Below are 16,029 nucleotides of genomic sequence, written 5' to 3'. Positions count from 1 at the left end.
TGCTGATGAGTGTCTCCGCAGGCGCGGCAAGATGGTAGAGGACCCCAGTAGTGAGGTTGTTTCGATGTTCATTAATCACTGTCCTGACCACAGTCTTACGTTGTCTTTTCAACTGAAGGCCCCTGAGGAGTGGACTGCAGCTGAGGTTCAGAGCCGTCTGGACAACTATGTGAGGAAAATGAGACAGTCTAGTGTTTTGTCTCATAATACAGCAAGTCTGTCCATCCCGCATCAGAGCCCTGTTGCTGTTAACAGCCAGCCCCACTCCAGCGGTGCTCAAGCAGTCCCAGTAACACATGAGCCAGCCTCGTATCCTATGCCCTCTGTTCCCTCTGCAGCCACATGTCAGCCTCTCTCTTCTGATGGCATGGTAAGTGTGCAGCAGCCCTCTGCTTGTCCTCCTTTGACTCTACATGTCATGCCCCCATCTTTGCCAGTTTCTGGCCCTCCTCCAGCTGAGCCAGGTGTTCAACAGATGGTAGCACTGTTTGACAAGGTTCTGTCCATGTGCACTGCATCACTAGCCACTGGTCCTAGGTGCCCACAACCCACAGGTCATTCCCATGGGCACCGCAATGCTCATCGTGCTTCGTGCAGAGTGTGTGGCTCACATGAACACACAACCCATGTGCATTGTAGGCTGTACAAGCTATGCCACAGCTGCTTTGACCCTGGACACATGAGGCGTGAATGCCCACAGTTGCACCAGAAACCAAGCGTTTCAGTCCCTCCTCCCACCGATGCTGCTTTAAACTAGCCAGCCCATGTAACGAGAGGGGTAGCATGGGCAGTGTTGATGAAACCCTCAGAAATGCAACAGACCCAGAAGCCATATATGTTAACTGCTGTAGTAGCCTCTCTGATGAGAAGACTGTTATTATGGGTTCACAAAGAGTTGGCAGGGCTAGTGAGTTGTTTTACACTCCAGTGTCGGTCAGTGGCCGGTGTTCCCTGACAAGCATGCTTGATTCAGGAAGTATGTCATGCACACTAAGTGAAGAGGCTGATAGCAAGCTAAGAGCCGCTGGTGTTGCTCTGATTCCGCAGCATATCCCTGAAAATGTGGTGCTGGTTGGTTGCGGTGGCCTTCTCACACAACCGAAATGCATCTATGATTTGGACATTGAAGTATATGGGACTAGGTTTCTTGTACCAACATTTGTGGTTCCTGGGCAAAAAGATGAGCTCATCGTGGGGAGCAATGTGATCCGGCCCATCATTCAGAAGATGAAGGCTGATACAAAGTACTGGGAGCTTATTAACTCCAATTACACTGGCACTGATTGTGAAGACTTCCTGCAGTTGCTGAGCTGTATCTCACGGTGGTCTGCTCCTGTGTTGCCAGATAAAGTAGGTACAGTCAGGTTGCGGAAGAGTGTCACTCTCCTGCCACAAAAAGAATATGTAGTTTGGGGAAAGCTGCCACCTTCTGCCCTCGTGTCTCCAGGAAGTACTGTCGTTGTGGAACCCACGTCAGCCCGTTCCACTCCAAAGAACATAATGGTGGGGCGCATTATAACACCCATGTGGGGAGATCGTTGGGTCCCTATGAAAGTCCTTAACCCAACAGAGAGCCCTGTGACACTTCGTCGCAATGCTAAGATTGCGGATGTCTTTCCTTGTATTGCTGTGGAGGACCTGCCCATCACTCAAGGTCTCTGCGAGACTCTGACTGACCAGCATACCAGTTTTCCCCCCTCATCAGACTCTGTGCCTGACTCTGCACAGCTACTCAAAGATGCTGGGTTGGCTGACATTGATATTGGGGCTGTGAAGTGTCAGATGGGTGGAAGAGGAAATTGGTGGAGCTTGTGTTGACTTACCAAGATGTGTTCTCTAGAGACAAACTGGACTGTGGTGAGGTGAAAGACTTTGTCCATCGTATCCACCTCACTGACGACCGCCCTTTCAGGCTTCCCTATCGCAGAGTACCCCCGGCTCACTATCACAAGTTGCGAGAGGTGCTGTCAGACATGGAGATGAAAGGCATCATCAGTAAGTCCACCAGCGAATACGCCTCGCCACTGGTAATGGTTTGGAAGAAGTCAGGTGACTTGAGGATATGCACTGACTTCCGCTGGCTCAATGCCAAAACCATTAAGGATGCTCACCCACTGCCCCATCAGGCTGACTGTCTTGCTGCCCTTGGTGGGAATGCTTTCTTCAGCACCATGGACCTCACGTCTGGGTTCTACAACGTTCCCCTCCATGAGTCTGACAGACGGTACACTGCTTTCACTACACCTCTTGGCCTGTATGAGTACAACAGACTTCCCCAGGGTCTATGCAACAGCCCAGCATCTTTCATGCGGATGATGCTCAGCATCTTTGGTGATTTGAACTTTTCCAGCCTCCTGTGTTATCTTGATGACCTGCTGGTGTTTGCGCCTTCAGAAGAGGAGGCCCTAAGACGTCTTGAGATTGTTTTCTCTCGCCTGAGGACCAGCAATCTGAAGCTGGCGCAGAAAAAATGTCACTTTCTCAGACGCTCTGTGAGGTTTTTGGGTCATGTCGTGGATGCTGGTGGTGTCTCGGTTGATCAGGATAAAGTGAGGGTTATCGCCAATTTTCAGAAGACTGACCTTATGGATGGTGACGGTTGCACCCCTTCTCAGAGGAAAGTGAGATCCTTCCTTGGCATGGTGATGTTTTACCAGCATTTTATTCCAGGGTGCTCTCGTATTGCGAAGCCACTCTTTGCTCTAACTGCCGGTCAGAAGAGGACTATAGGCTGCCATGGGAGTCGGAAACCTGGAACTTTTCGCAAGCTCACCCCTCAAGATTGGACTCCTGCTTGTGAGAAAGCATTTGAGGGACTCAAAGGTGCACTCCTCAGCTGTGCGGTGCTGGCACATCCTGATTTTGAGAGGCCATTCATCCTTTCAACTGACGCTTCCATGGATGGGCTGGGTGCTGTCTTATCCCAGGTGCCAGCTGGTGAGGAGAGAGCAAGACCTATAGCCTTTGCTAGTAAGTCTCTCAGCCGCAGTCAGGCCAAATACCCAGCACACCGGCTCGAATTTTTGGCTCTGAAGTGGGCTGTGTGCGATAAGTTCAGCCACTGGCTCAAGGGTCATCGGTTCACTGTCTGGACTGATAACAATCCTCTCACATACATTCTGACTAAGCCAAAGCTGGATGCCTGTGAACAGCGTTGGGTCTCTAAGCTTGCACCATACTGCTTTGAGATCAAATATGTTCCTGGAAAGCTGAACATTGTGGCAGACACCCTGAGCAGGGAACCGTTTGTGAGGCCGTTGGCCCAGTGGCTCCTGTCGGAGCCCTACTTTGAGCTGCTAGAGCAAGTCAGTGGTGTGAAAGATGCCAGTGTCCAAGATGCCTTCCGTTTGACCTGTCAACCTCAATCGATACGCAGTGCTCCACCCTCTGCTGTGCTTGATGTGTCTCTGTCAACTGATGACGTGTCTTCTCTCATGTCTTCGCTCTGTGAGTGGGAGTCTGCTTCTCGCCAGCGTGCAACATCCCTCGCTGGTCACCTAACCTCCATCAGTCCACCTGACTGTGATGTTACTCATGCGCTGTCCCGTGCTGATCTCCTGTCTCATCAAACAGGGGATCCTGTGATCTCCAGAGTAGCCCGCTATGTTGAGCGTAAGCGCAGACCCTCCAGACGTGAGCGCTGTCATGAGAACCAACATACGTTGCGGCTCCTGAAACAATGGGATAAGCTCACATTCCTCAATGGTGTCCTCTACAGAGTCGTGAGGGACCCACTGACCAAACACAAGAGATTCCAGTTTGTGGTACCTGACTCCCTAAAACAAGTGGTGCTGTCTGGCATACACGACAATGCTGGTCATCAAGGTCAACCTCGCACACTCTCCTTGGCTCGTCAGCGTTTCTTCTGGTATGATATGGAGAAGGATGTGCGCGGTCATGTGAGAAATTGCCGCAGGTGTGTTCTCAGCAAGACCCCAGAGCCAGCAGCTAGGGCCCCGTTGGAAAGCATTAAGACCTGTGCTCCACTGGAACTTGTGTGCATTGACTTCTGGTCAGCTGAGGACAGCAACAACAAGTCTGTGGATGTCCTTGTGATTACTGACCACTTCACAAAATTAGCACATGCATTCCAATGCCAGGATCAGACAGCTAAGAGAGTCGCTAAAAAGCTCTGGGATGGATTCTTCTGTGTGTATGGCTTCCCTCAGCGCATTCACTCTGACCAGGGAGCTAGTTTTGAGAGTGAGCTGCTTGCAGAGCTTCTGGTTTTGGGTGGCGTTGCCAAATCCCACACTTCACCATACCACCCCATGGGTAATGGTACCACAGAGAGATTTAATCGCACCCTTGGAAACATGTTACGGTCCCTCCCCCCCAGATGTAAGCAGAAATGGCCGCAGATGATACAGTCCATGACGTTTGTGTATAACTGTACGGCACACGAGACCACCGGCTTTGCGCCATTCTACCTGATGTTTGGGAGGGTGCCAAGGTTGCCAGTTGACCTCATGTTTCGGGATGTCCTTCATGATGACACCATTTGTGACTATGATACCTATGTCAAGTCACTGATGGATGACCTGCGCTCTGCCATGCTCCGAGCCCAGGAACACAGCACAATGGAGCAGAGACACCAGTCTGACCAGTACAACAGAAAAGTGAAGGGTCTGCCTCTTTCACTAGGGGACCAGGTGTTGTTGGCAAACAAGGGAGTCAGAGGAAAAAGGAAGCTCTCTGACAAATGGGAACCTGTTGTGTACACGGTAGTTGACTTGGATCCTGCTCTTCACATCTGCCGTATCAGAGACAAAGAAGGTCAAGAGCGTGTGGTGCATCGCAACCTGCTCCTTCAAGTTAACTTTTTGCCCTTGGACACAACACTGAATGACGATGCTGCACATCCTGCTGTGAGCGTTGTCAGTGGCCCCGCTGAGTCTGACCTGGATGGGTCTGTGACATCTTTTGGGGGCACAGGAGCTGTACCTCCTGCCACCTGGACTGTGGATTCCGTCTCCAGCACTGGCGAGTGTGATGACCGCACACTATCATGGATCCATCAGCAATCTGCCGCTGACCCGGTCGAAGATGGCGTTCATGGGACCCCTCCCATAATGGGTGTTTCTGATCTTGGTGGGCTGGCTGGTGATGGAGCCTCCCCAGGCTCCCCTGCTGCTTTCCCGTCCCACACTTTTCATTCTCTTGAACCCAAAAATGTGGACGTGGATCAAGGACTTACCACACGTTTTGGTAGAATCATTAAACCAGTTCGTCGCTTGATTGAATCAATGGCTCAACTTGAAACACTCCTTGGTGTTGAACCTGTTCAAGCAGCGGTTATTGATGTGTGAATTTGCTTATTTCTGTATGTTTTTCATTGCTATTGTTTTTGGAAAAGAATAATACAGGCACAGAGTTCATTGTATGTTGTCAGTCTGTGCAGTCTGATAGTGACGCCCATAGATATTATGGCCTGTTTTGTGTGGTGTAAATGGCACCTCATTTTGTCTATAGAAAGTCCTGGGATCTTGCTAGGCGCCGAGCAGGTCTCAGGTCTCTTATCCTCCTTGGAGGAAGCTATGTTGCTGATCTAATTCATTGTATATGCGATGTGAATTTGTTTGAGGCCACTGTATCTGTTATTGTGGGTTTATATTTTTTTTTTGGTGTACCCTTTAGGATTTTGTGTAATTCTTGGGGGGTGAATGTAACAGAGTCATAAATAACATTGTTATAATTACACAAAATGTGTTCTAAACCCCCAAACTTCTCCTTTTATACCTGACTTTTAGGACCTCCAAGCCTGTAGTTGTGTTCATTATCAGTTAGAGCCCCTCCTCATTCTTTTCTTCTTCTTTGGTGCAATACTATAAATACAGTGTACCCCTTTTGCCTCTCCCCTTTTTCTACAATTCCCCTGTGGGAGAGGTGGGTGTCATTTCTTTCCAGCACCTTAAAGCACACATAATTCATATTTAACCACCCTGATGTTTATGATTGCGATTTTAATTTAGTTATTGTCATTATTGAGCCTGTTTTTGTAAAGATGTTATAAGTGTGTAGTATGTGTGTGTCATAAATGTGTTTTAGGCGCCATAAATGATAGCATGAATATGTATTCCTTGCTAGCTTGGGAGCTGTGGTGGGTTGAGCTAATCCTCTTCCCCACTGTCTGTATTTGGTCGTAGGAGCTGGAGTGGGCAAATTATTTACTTGGAGGTCTTTCTTTCTTTTACCTTTTTTATCAGGTATGTCAGATTTCATGTTGTTTTTGTTTTATCTTATGTCAAATATGTTACGTGTAAATGCATATTTTATGTTTAATGTAAAAATAAATGCCAGCCCCTTTTTCTACAATTCCCCTGTGGGAGAGGAGCTGGAGTGGGCAAATTATTTACTTGGAGGTCTTTCTTTCTTTTACCTTTTTTATCAGACACAACGCAGAATCACACCGGTTACACAAACACACTCACATTGTTTACTGACTCACAAACAGAAAGTGCTGAGTGTGTATTCCTGTGCCCTCAGCATGACCAAACACTCCCCTGCTCTCCTTCCTTCACCTTCCTGGTTATGTCGTCAAGCCTTGACCTTTTCATATCTTGTTCTTTTTTGTCTTTATGTGCACTCACCACCACCCCCTTTCAGACCACTCTGCAGGAGTGAAGCTGAACAGAATGAAAAGAGCACAGATGCATGCCTGGCTGGTACACACTTTTTTGTCTCCTTTCTCTTTCTCCTCGAAGCCTTCCTCTCTTGGGCTCTGTTTGTGTACTCTCTCCACTGCTGACACAAACAACCGACAGAAAAAGTGCTGTAATGGAGAGAAAACTCCCCCTCTTTCGCTCTTCCACCGCCCCTCTCTGCCAGTTCTCTGTCTCTTACTCACATTCACACAGTGCCTCCTCACACAAATACACAGACATTTTCTCCCTCATTCTGCAGGGCAGTTTGCAGCAGTCTGCAGAGTGTACTTACTCGTCTGTCTTCCTCTTCCCTCGTGTTTTCTCTCCAGGGCTTGTTCTGAGTTAATGTGGAGTCTGTGAAGAATTAGCTTGACGGCTAACTTCCTTAGCGCAGCCGTCGTACTTTGAATTCTGCTGCTGAGCTGTCGACTTATCTACTTTTACTTTACAGCACAAAGGGAGCTCCTGCTCTAAACCGACAACGTTTACTTCCTTATTTTTGTCAGCTGCTGTCTTCTTTTTTTCTACTTCCTGCTAGCAGTCTCCTGTGTGTTTGGGAACGGTAGAGACACACAGAGGCGAGAGAGAGAAAACTCGTTTGACGAGTAAAACCAAGACAGAGAAGCCTCGCATTTTTTGTGTTTGGGTTAACATTTTTCCGTGTTTTATTTATTCATATAAATATTTTATCTATTTATTTTTACATTACAAATGCACCAAAAGCCAATGACCTTGTCATGTAGCTAATATATCACCGGTCAAGAGGTTAGATGAGATGAGGTCTTCAGGGAAATACTGTTTTGTGGTGAAATCTTTGCACAGCATACATCTTTAAGGGGTTTCAAAACAAGATCTACGTGGACTTTCACAAAGAGTCAAAATATACACATGCGCTGAAATGTATGCATACGTTAATGTAAATATTTTAATAAGTGGTTGTGATGACTTCACAAAGCCATGGCTCATTAACTTCTTGGTAGAGATCATAATTGACAACAACTGGCAGTTTCTGTTTGCCAGCATCAAAAGGATTTGTTTAACAGCGCTCACTGGACTGAAGTGAACTCAGAACAATGGGGAAGTCAAAGGAACTCACGGAAGATCTGAGAGGGAGATTTGCACAAGTTGGGAAGTTATCTTGGAGCCTTCATCAGTTCAAACAATTGTATGTACCGGTAAGTACAACTTATTTGGGTGTGTCACCACTGCCAAGGGCTGGGAGAAGACAGAGACTGCCACCTTTAAATGAGAAGTTGGTTAGGATGTTCAGGAACAGCTCAGCAACCACCAATACTCAAGTCTGCCGTGAACTGGAAACTGCAAGAACCCCAACATCAATGTCCACATTGAAGAGAGTTTTACATTGCTGCACAGGCTGACAATAAATCTCTTGGACGTCCCAACATAAAATGTATTGAAAATTTGTGGACTATACTTAAAAGCAAGGTCTGTGCCAGGAACCCAACCAATTCATATGAACTCAAACTTAAAAGCCCCAAATTCTGGGTTACGTGTAATGCATGCATTGCTGTAATCCCATTATATTTTTCAGTAATGTAATGTGTTACTGTACTAAATTTAATCATCACACTGTCATTACTTGCATTACATAGATTCAGTTACCTGAACGTAGGATGAATGGAAAGGGAAAGAGAAATCACAAACATGCTGTTTTCTTCCTACGCTCTACAAACAGCTGATGTTAGTTTGTGTTCAAGGAGAAATGGTGGGATGTGTACAACTTTAGAGGAGTAGCGATGTTCACATGTTTATTCATTTCTTTTTTGCATTAAATGACAAGCATGATGGTATAGGTACACTCCATCTATGATAGAAGCAACCATATTATACTGCTAACACAACTTTGACTCTTTTAGGCATCTCCACATGCTAACTTAAAGCTGCACAAAAATCTTCTAGTTCACAAGAAAGTTCAGCCGTTAAATCAGTTAAACACATAAATAAATGTATCTAAAATTAACTCGGTGCAGTAGGTTTAAAATGACAAATATTTACCAAAATATAGTGTTGTTGTATTGTAAGTATTGTAAGATAAGAAAGCCTATGCACACATTTGCATGTAAGTCATTTTTCCAACAAGTAAAAAACATTTTTAAGGTGTTAATTAAAACTGAGCATTTTTATAGCAGTAGCCTTGAAATTATGAATTGAATGCAAAAAAAACCCCTGAAAGCAACCTTATATTTTTATGTGTTTAGTTGGCTCCTATTGTAATCCTTTGCAGTGGCTCAAAATAGGGTGTGACGATGAGAAGACATTGCTAGTTAATTTTGTAGTTAACAGAAAGAATGGATGCCTTCCCTGTTCATCTAAAGGGCAGCAAAGGAAGGGTTCTTTACAGCTGATGCATACATTTGTAAAAAAAATTACAAAAAAGTGAGTGGAAGCTATAAACTCCAATGTATTCATTATACAATACAGGAAAAGGTTCAGCTGGAAGAGTAGACAAATTGAGAATTTTAGCATGGGTGTTAATGGGGAGTTTCTAATTATAATGTCTGCTTTACCCTTCTGTTCATGTCCTTACCATCCATAAAACTGCACTGAGAGACAATGGAACCGGATTAGAGGTCTGGAGAGAGACACAGCGAGATGATGCAAAACAAGCTGTTCTCTGTAGAGAGAGCTAAAAAGGCTATTGAGCTGGGTTTCACACAAGCAATATTTGGCAAATAATTGTTGACTGTTAGTCCGATTTGAATGGCATGTCACAAATAGCCATAAACCGTGTTCCAAAAAAGCCTTCTGCATCCACTCAGTATGGATCCTGCTGCTGTTTTTGCCAAAGTTTGTGAGCTGCTTTGTCGAGGAGAGCTCTTATCCCATATATCTTGTTACCAGAAAAGATTTCGTCTCAATGAAAATATATTTAACTGGCAAAATCATATTTGCCTTGGCATCTTGACATAAGGATTGAAAGTGAAGCTGTGTTTCAGAGGCCATTTAATCATAATCGGGATTAGATTTGTCGAAGGCTTGTAACTGTTAGCACAGACGTCACAGCAAAATCACATTCAGCTTTGTATGAATGTGTATATGACTGAGCCTCGCTGCATCGTCAGTGGGAAGTTTAATGGCGTCATTACTGTCTTGCAGCACAGCAAAAGACAGCATCATCTTGCATTCTGCATAAAACTGAGAACAATTAAAGGGCTCATTGACTTGCAATTCATTAGAATAAGCACTCAATATAACTACAATATGGGTCTGTGGTAGAGAGATCTGTTCTTTTTTTCTCTACCCAGGAACTGTAGTGAAACAAAATGTGACACGCGATAGGAGCTAAAATTATTTACCTAAAATGGGCTTGTGCAGCTCAGAAAAGCCTGCACATGGATGCTGGAAACACAAGGCACATTGAGCTCTCAGAAATGCCAGCCAAGAGTGAAGGAAGGAGCTTTGGCAGACAAGCAGAGCAGACAGAAAACACTTACCTAATGCCTCAGTTTTAACATTGTTTTATTGGCACGAGGTCAGCCTTGGGTCTTAAGATTAAATGTCGTTCAGTGCAACAGCACTGGTCTGTCAGAGGAGGAACTCTTAAAATGAGTTAGCGCCCCTCAACAGCACCCCCTCCCCCATGGCCCCCCTCTTATTCGCTAATATTTCATTCTGTCACCCTGCTCCTCATTTGCCCTCTGGATCATTCCCTAGATGCTCCTGACTTTGCCACAACTCTTTCCACCTGTCATAGGTGGAAAACATGAAAGAGAGTCAATAAGCTGTTTTGTGAGGTTGTCTGTACATCCCTGTAGTCTGTCTTATTAAGAAGGACAGCTAAATGTTCATGAATAAAACCTCTAACCCCTTCGACGCTGATCTGGAACACAGACTGCTGTGAAAAGAGACGTATTGGAGTTTTATTTTCATTCGAGTAGAGTTTTTCAGCTAAATTAGTATTTCGGCTTTATGAGATATGCCCCATTGGAGGAACTCTTTAATGTTTATTTTCTGTGTGTGCATCTGCGTGTTTGTGTGTGCGCGTGAGTGCAGGGCAAAGGAGCGACACCTGTCACGACTGATCGGAGGCAGCGAGGAGCGAGAATATGGTGAGGGAAGATGAAAATAAGCACAATTTGTGCAAGTAGAGCGCATATATGTGTGAAGGACTGAGATAACGGGCGGCATTTTTCAAAAGTGTTGTCATCCTAAATATTGTGCAGTCAAGAGCTCACAGCATTCGCCATGAATACAAAATGCCCTCAATTCCAACATTCAACTTGTCGATGTGCTTCAGTTTAAAGGAAAACTACATTATCTTAATATGGTACTTTAAACACCACATTCTCTAAAGCCAGTGAAAATACACGGCATTCACGCAGCATTATCTAAAACAGACTGCGCTGAATACATCAGCCCTACAAGAAAACATTTAAGCAGGCTTCAGTGTTTAGTTTTGTAGAGGTTGTTTTATAGAGGTGTTTATTTGCCTTTAGAATTAATTTTGAGGTTTTATTGGACGTGTTACATTGATTTTTGTCCCCCCCCCCCCTTTTCCTTTTTAGACAGAGGGTAGAGATATTTTGTCTACTTTCACTAACATTTCATTTCAAGAGGAAGGAGAAAAACATATTTTGAAGGCTCCCTCCTGAAAGTGGAAATATTTTAGTTAGTGAGGAAGAGCGCCAGCATTTCCTCCAGCTGGATGCAAGTACTTTACCTAAAATAGTTACAATTACAAGACTGCGGCCTCACATTAATACATCATTTATTCAATAATCGCATGGGACTCCTGCCTCGTATTTGCTGTTCAAGCCTGTTTCCTGTCTTGGACGAGATTACTGGGTGCAGATGGACAGAATGAGAGCAATGGGTTATATCAAGTATAATTGGGAGTCTTTGGATTATTATACATTAGCAATAAAACAACACTACTTGATTATTCCCCTGTAATGCATTAGTAGTGCTTAACTTCTTAAAGAAGAATATGGCTTTTTCATGAAAAAAATCACAGAGCCTTATTAAATAATCTAAGGAAATTATTTTACACTTAAGTCAGCAACTGCTCTCATTCTTTTTTTCCTTGCCTTTTTATGCAATGTACACACAAAGCAATTGAACTAGCAAAGCACTGTCAGTGCCTGGCTCTTATCAGCCTCTTACACACGCTCTGTGACTAAAGTTACTGTCTTACACCAATAGAAGCGGCGCAGTCATGCGCAACCAGGTCTTCTTTTGCTCTGGACGGTGATGGTAATAATGTTGTACAGACTCAAACATCCAGCTCAGCTAATATGATGACACTGAATTCTCAATGCACAGTTTAGTGTATCTGTGCTTACACTCATTCCTAAAGCAATTTGAAATGTATCATACATCACTAGTCCTTTATTTGCTATGTGTGGGAGAACATTTCAGAAAGTATAGAGGGATTTAGTTTTTCTTAATTTGTTTTGTTTCTATAGCAGCTTGAGTGTCAGCTGGGACCTCTAAAGAGCTCAGCAACCCCATGCACCTGCACCTGATCAGCCTCTTTTAATTAGAGTGACATAACAATGACTCATGAAGGTTACATGGTATAGGGTATATATATAAAACAACATTTATACTTGATGAAGTCTGTTTTTGTACTTTTCTTTCATTGTCTTTCAAGAGAGTAATGAGTAATGCACGCTTTTGTATTTGTTTAATCCAAGTTGAATTAATATAATAAATGTGAAAAAAAAAATAGAAAGAGGAAAAATAAATTATACTCTTGAAGAACAGAGAAAAAAAGAGGCAGTAATCATTGTAATTAACTGGGTAATTTAGGTGGTGCATGTTTATGCCAAATGGTCTTGATTAAGTATTTTACATAGTTTTTTTTTTTTTTTTGGTATTTGACTAATTTAACTTTTCGTGATGGTCACACGTGAAATATTAGATGTCTTTGTCTTTTCAAATAAATCAACAGATACAGTTGTGTTCTGGTTGTTTAGAAAAAATAAAAGTTTTCTCAGACTCAAAATAAAAAACTCTGAATAAAATATGTCAGCAGCTGGTCCACTCTTGTGTGTCGGCTGCATTCCCAAAGCACTGGGCCCTTGTATTTTTTCATTTGGTCAGCATAATTGTTCCACTGCAAGAGTTTGACCTTACAATACTATACATTTATTTTATGTTGCAGAAACATCTGGGACCTCATCTTTAATGTTTATGTTATCAGACGATTCCCCTGTATACATGCATAGAAACAGCTACAACGCTTATGGCTGAATGGTATATCAGTACATCAGTATTTATTACGGAACTATTTGATGACAAGCAATAGTGCTGAAGTTCTCTGGGCTCCAGAGAAAAAGAAACTTCCAAGAGAAACTTAATCTGCAAGGCTGAAAAGGTGATTTGTGTAGAGACTGATATCTTAGGAGGAGACCATCCTTGAAGTTATTATTGGATTCATGCCCAAAAGAGGGATTTTGGTAATGGACTGTGAGAACAGAAATGCATGTATTAAGAAAGGGTTTTTTTGTCAAGAAATCACAAGTGTGAACATACAGTGGAGGAGGCCTGGCATAGAAGACAGAGCCTGGTGACAAATTAAAGGAAAAAAAACAAACCAAATCATCCTTGTGAGGTACCAGAATGGCTTCAATGGACATTGGATCTACACATCTCTGAAACTCAGTTCTTCAAAAAGATAAATGGCACTTTACTAGTCCCTAAGGACCCCAAAGCGCTTTACATATCCAGTCATCCACGCACACATTCACACACTGGTGATGGCAGCTACATTGTAGCCACAGCCACCCTGGGGCGCACTGACAGAGGCGAGGCTGCCGGACACTGGCGCCACCGGGCCCTCTGACCACCACCAGTAGGCAACGGGTGAAGTGTCTTGCCCAAGGACACAATGGCCAAGACTGTCCAAGCCGGGGCTTGAACCGGCAACCTTCCAATTACAAGGCAAACTCCCAACTCTTGAGCCACGATCGCCCAACTTGTGATGTTTTGAAGATGTTAGTACAGAGCTGCATTTTCCAAAGGTGTAGCTTGGCTGGGATCTGGCTCAGGCAAAAACCAAAGTGTCATTAATCACAGCCTCCCCTTTGCCCTACAGATAGGAGCATTACCCCATCAGGGTAAAAGGGTTTCACAACCAGGAAAAGGTGATCACAACAGCTTTGCAGTGACGTGCATGAATCGTCATGTGCATGAGAGCGCAAATAAATTGTCATATTTCATTTATATCTTAGTTTGAACTCATTTATGTTCTTGAAGGAAAATTCTGAGGGTTATTTTCCATGTGTCATAATGTTTGATTTGGCCTTTTCCACAAGCTGCCTCAAAAATAGCAGAAAACACAGATGCTCAGTAATGTTTACTTTGTGGAAGAAGTCAGACCTCCGCCGTGAAGCAACAACAAGGAAAAAAATTTCTATCACATGAAATGTTGCTACATTTTCTTATTTAGATGGTTCCCTACTATGTGTTAGAATTATCTGTACTTAATAGAAGAGTCTGCGGTTAATAAAGTAGACCTACCTATCTGTGCTTACACTCATTCTGTCTCTTTGCTCAGACCAAAATGTAAGAAAACAGTGTGTCATACACAACGGGTGCTTCGTCTGAGGTTGTTATGTCTTGGCTTTACTCACAACATGCTCATTTTTGTGCTACATCTGTGCTTCATCAATAGCAAACAAGTGTGTGCTTGCCACTGAGTCACACTCTGCAAAGTAGAGCACACGCCACTTGCATCTTTTCCACTTTGATTACTTTCCAAACTCTAGAACTTAGAAAGAAGTTGTGTGAATACAAATATGGTTGCAAAGTGATGTTAACATCTGATTAAGTAGCTTGCATGCAAGAATATTCAAGTGCATAATCATAGAGTGCTAAGATTAATGACCTTTTTCAATAGTCAAGCGTGCTTGGCCGCAGCTGGATTAGTGTCTGCCATGACATCATAGCTGAGGACACAGAACAGATCGTTGGCGCTACATAACAATGACATTCAGTGTTTTTCCCTCAGCAGGCCCCTAAATGTGGGCGCCAATTGACAATGCTCCTCTGTGCCCCCTGAAGTATGGCATCCTGGCATCGTTGTGGCCCTGGAAGGCTCTTGGGATGAATATTCGTGCCAAATGCATTCAAACCTTCCAAATCCCTAGATGGTATCCTCTGGGACTCATGCTTGATTGTCTGGGATTCAGCTTACAAAAATGCTGAAAGAAAAACTGCTTTAAGGTAAGTGTGTTTCGTGAGATAGACAAAGCAAGTGAGGAAAAGAAAGAAACACCTTTGAATAGTTAAAAAGTGCCATCTTGCAACAAGCAAAGGTAAGTCTACTCTGAAATGCATAATTTTGTAGATAAATTGGGCTGATAATGACTGAAATGGTTTTTACACACTTCTTGCTTGGAGAAGGAAACAGGAAATGTATTTCCCAAAGAAACCTCACCAAAAATAAATAAATCTTTAAAGCACATCCCATTATTTTTTGTACCCTCTGATCAAATTCTAGCATTGCTCCCCACGTACAGTAACACTACACCTGCCAGTCAAAAGGTGGCAACATAAACCTTATTATTTCTTTCTCTGACAGAGAGGAAAATTGGGGAGTGAGACTGCATTTGGCTCAATCACTGAGGTAATTACAGATTTAAAGACGAAAAGAGATTCACTCAAACAACTGTGCCTGAGGCCAGTGAAACGAAGAAGCGGTTTTTGTGTGTGTAATATGTGTGTATGAGTGTGTGTGCTGCTGCTGCTGTGAGTGACAGAATGGTGGGAAAGAATAAGAAAGATATGGGAAAGAAAAGCGAGAGAAGGAAGGGGAAACAGTTTAAGTTGGAGGGCAGAAGCAGAGAATAGTTTTAGCAAAAGGGTGGGATGATGTGAAGAGGGGACAGAAAAGCAGTGAGTGAAAGGATGAAGATTGAATTTCGTCTTCACAGGCGAGAACACTGTCTGCGAGCAAACAAAAGGATGAAAAGATGACCCGCCGTTGTTCTCAGACTGACAGTTGGATAGTCCCCCATCTTCCTGATGTCAGCTCCTCCCTTTAACTCTCTTTGTTGCTGCAAATGTCCTATTGCCACTGTGCAATATGAACTCCTGTGCTGAGTCAGCAAACAGTTGTGGAAGACTACCTGTCACAGACCGTGGAGAGGGTCCAGGAAAATGGCGCAGGGGAGGGAAAGAGGAAGGAAGGGGAAAAAAAGACGCAAGGAAGGAAGAATGGATGAATCATTTTAGAAATGGAACTCTAAAGACAGTTAAGCCGCTTAATAATTTGGCTGATGCTGCAGATGTGTGCGTGCGCATGTGTGCTCGCTTGTGCTGTCTGTTTGTCCTTTGAGGGAATACAACTTAAGTCACAGTAAAAGCAGATTATGAGATTAAGTGGTGTGCTGCTGGGAAATAAATAAATAATAATAAA

The 16,029-nt window shown here is 43.7% G+C and overlaps 1 protein-coding gene across 3 annotated transcripts in view; it reads right to left on the bottom strand.

The window, feature by feature from the left end:
• Window positions 1–7,190, bottom strand: part of trim44 (tripartite motif containing 44) — a 55,831-nt gene extending 48,641 nt beyond the window's left edge. The window contains exon 1 of one of the 3 annotated variants that reach the window (XM_080876001.1): window positions 6,937–7,190. The gene's annotated coding sequence lies outside the window, so the exon portion shown is untranslated. Of the gene's footprint in view, window positions 1–6,673; window positions 6,862–6,936 lie in introns of those variants that run through there. The other 2 variants (XM_080875999.1, XM_080876000.1) reach the window with 2 other exon arrangements.
• Window positions 7,191–16,029: the final 8,839 nt, after the last annotated feature.

Source organism: Rhamphochromis sp. 'chilingali' (assembly GCF_963969265.1).
Source record: "Rhamphochromis sp. 'chilingali' genome assembly, chromosome: 2".
Lineage (NCBI taxonomy): Eukaryota > Metazoa > Chordata > Actinopteri > Cichliformes > Cichlidae > Rhamphochromis > Rhamphochromis sp. 'chilingali'.
This window is presented reverse-complemented; position numbering and strand designations above follow the sequence as displayed.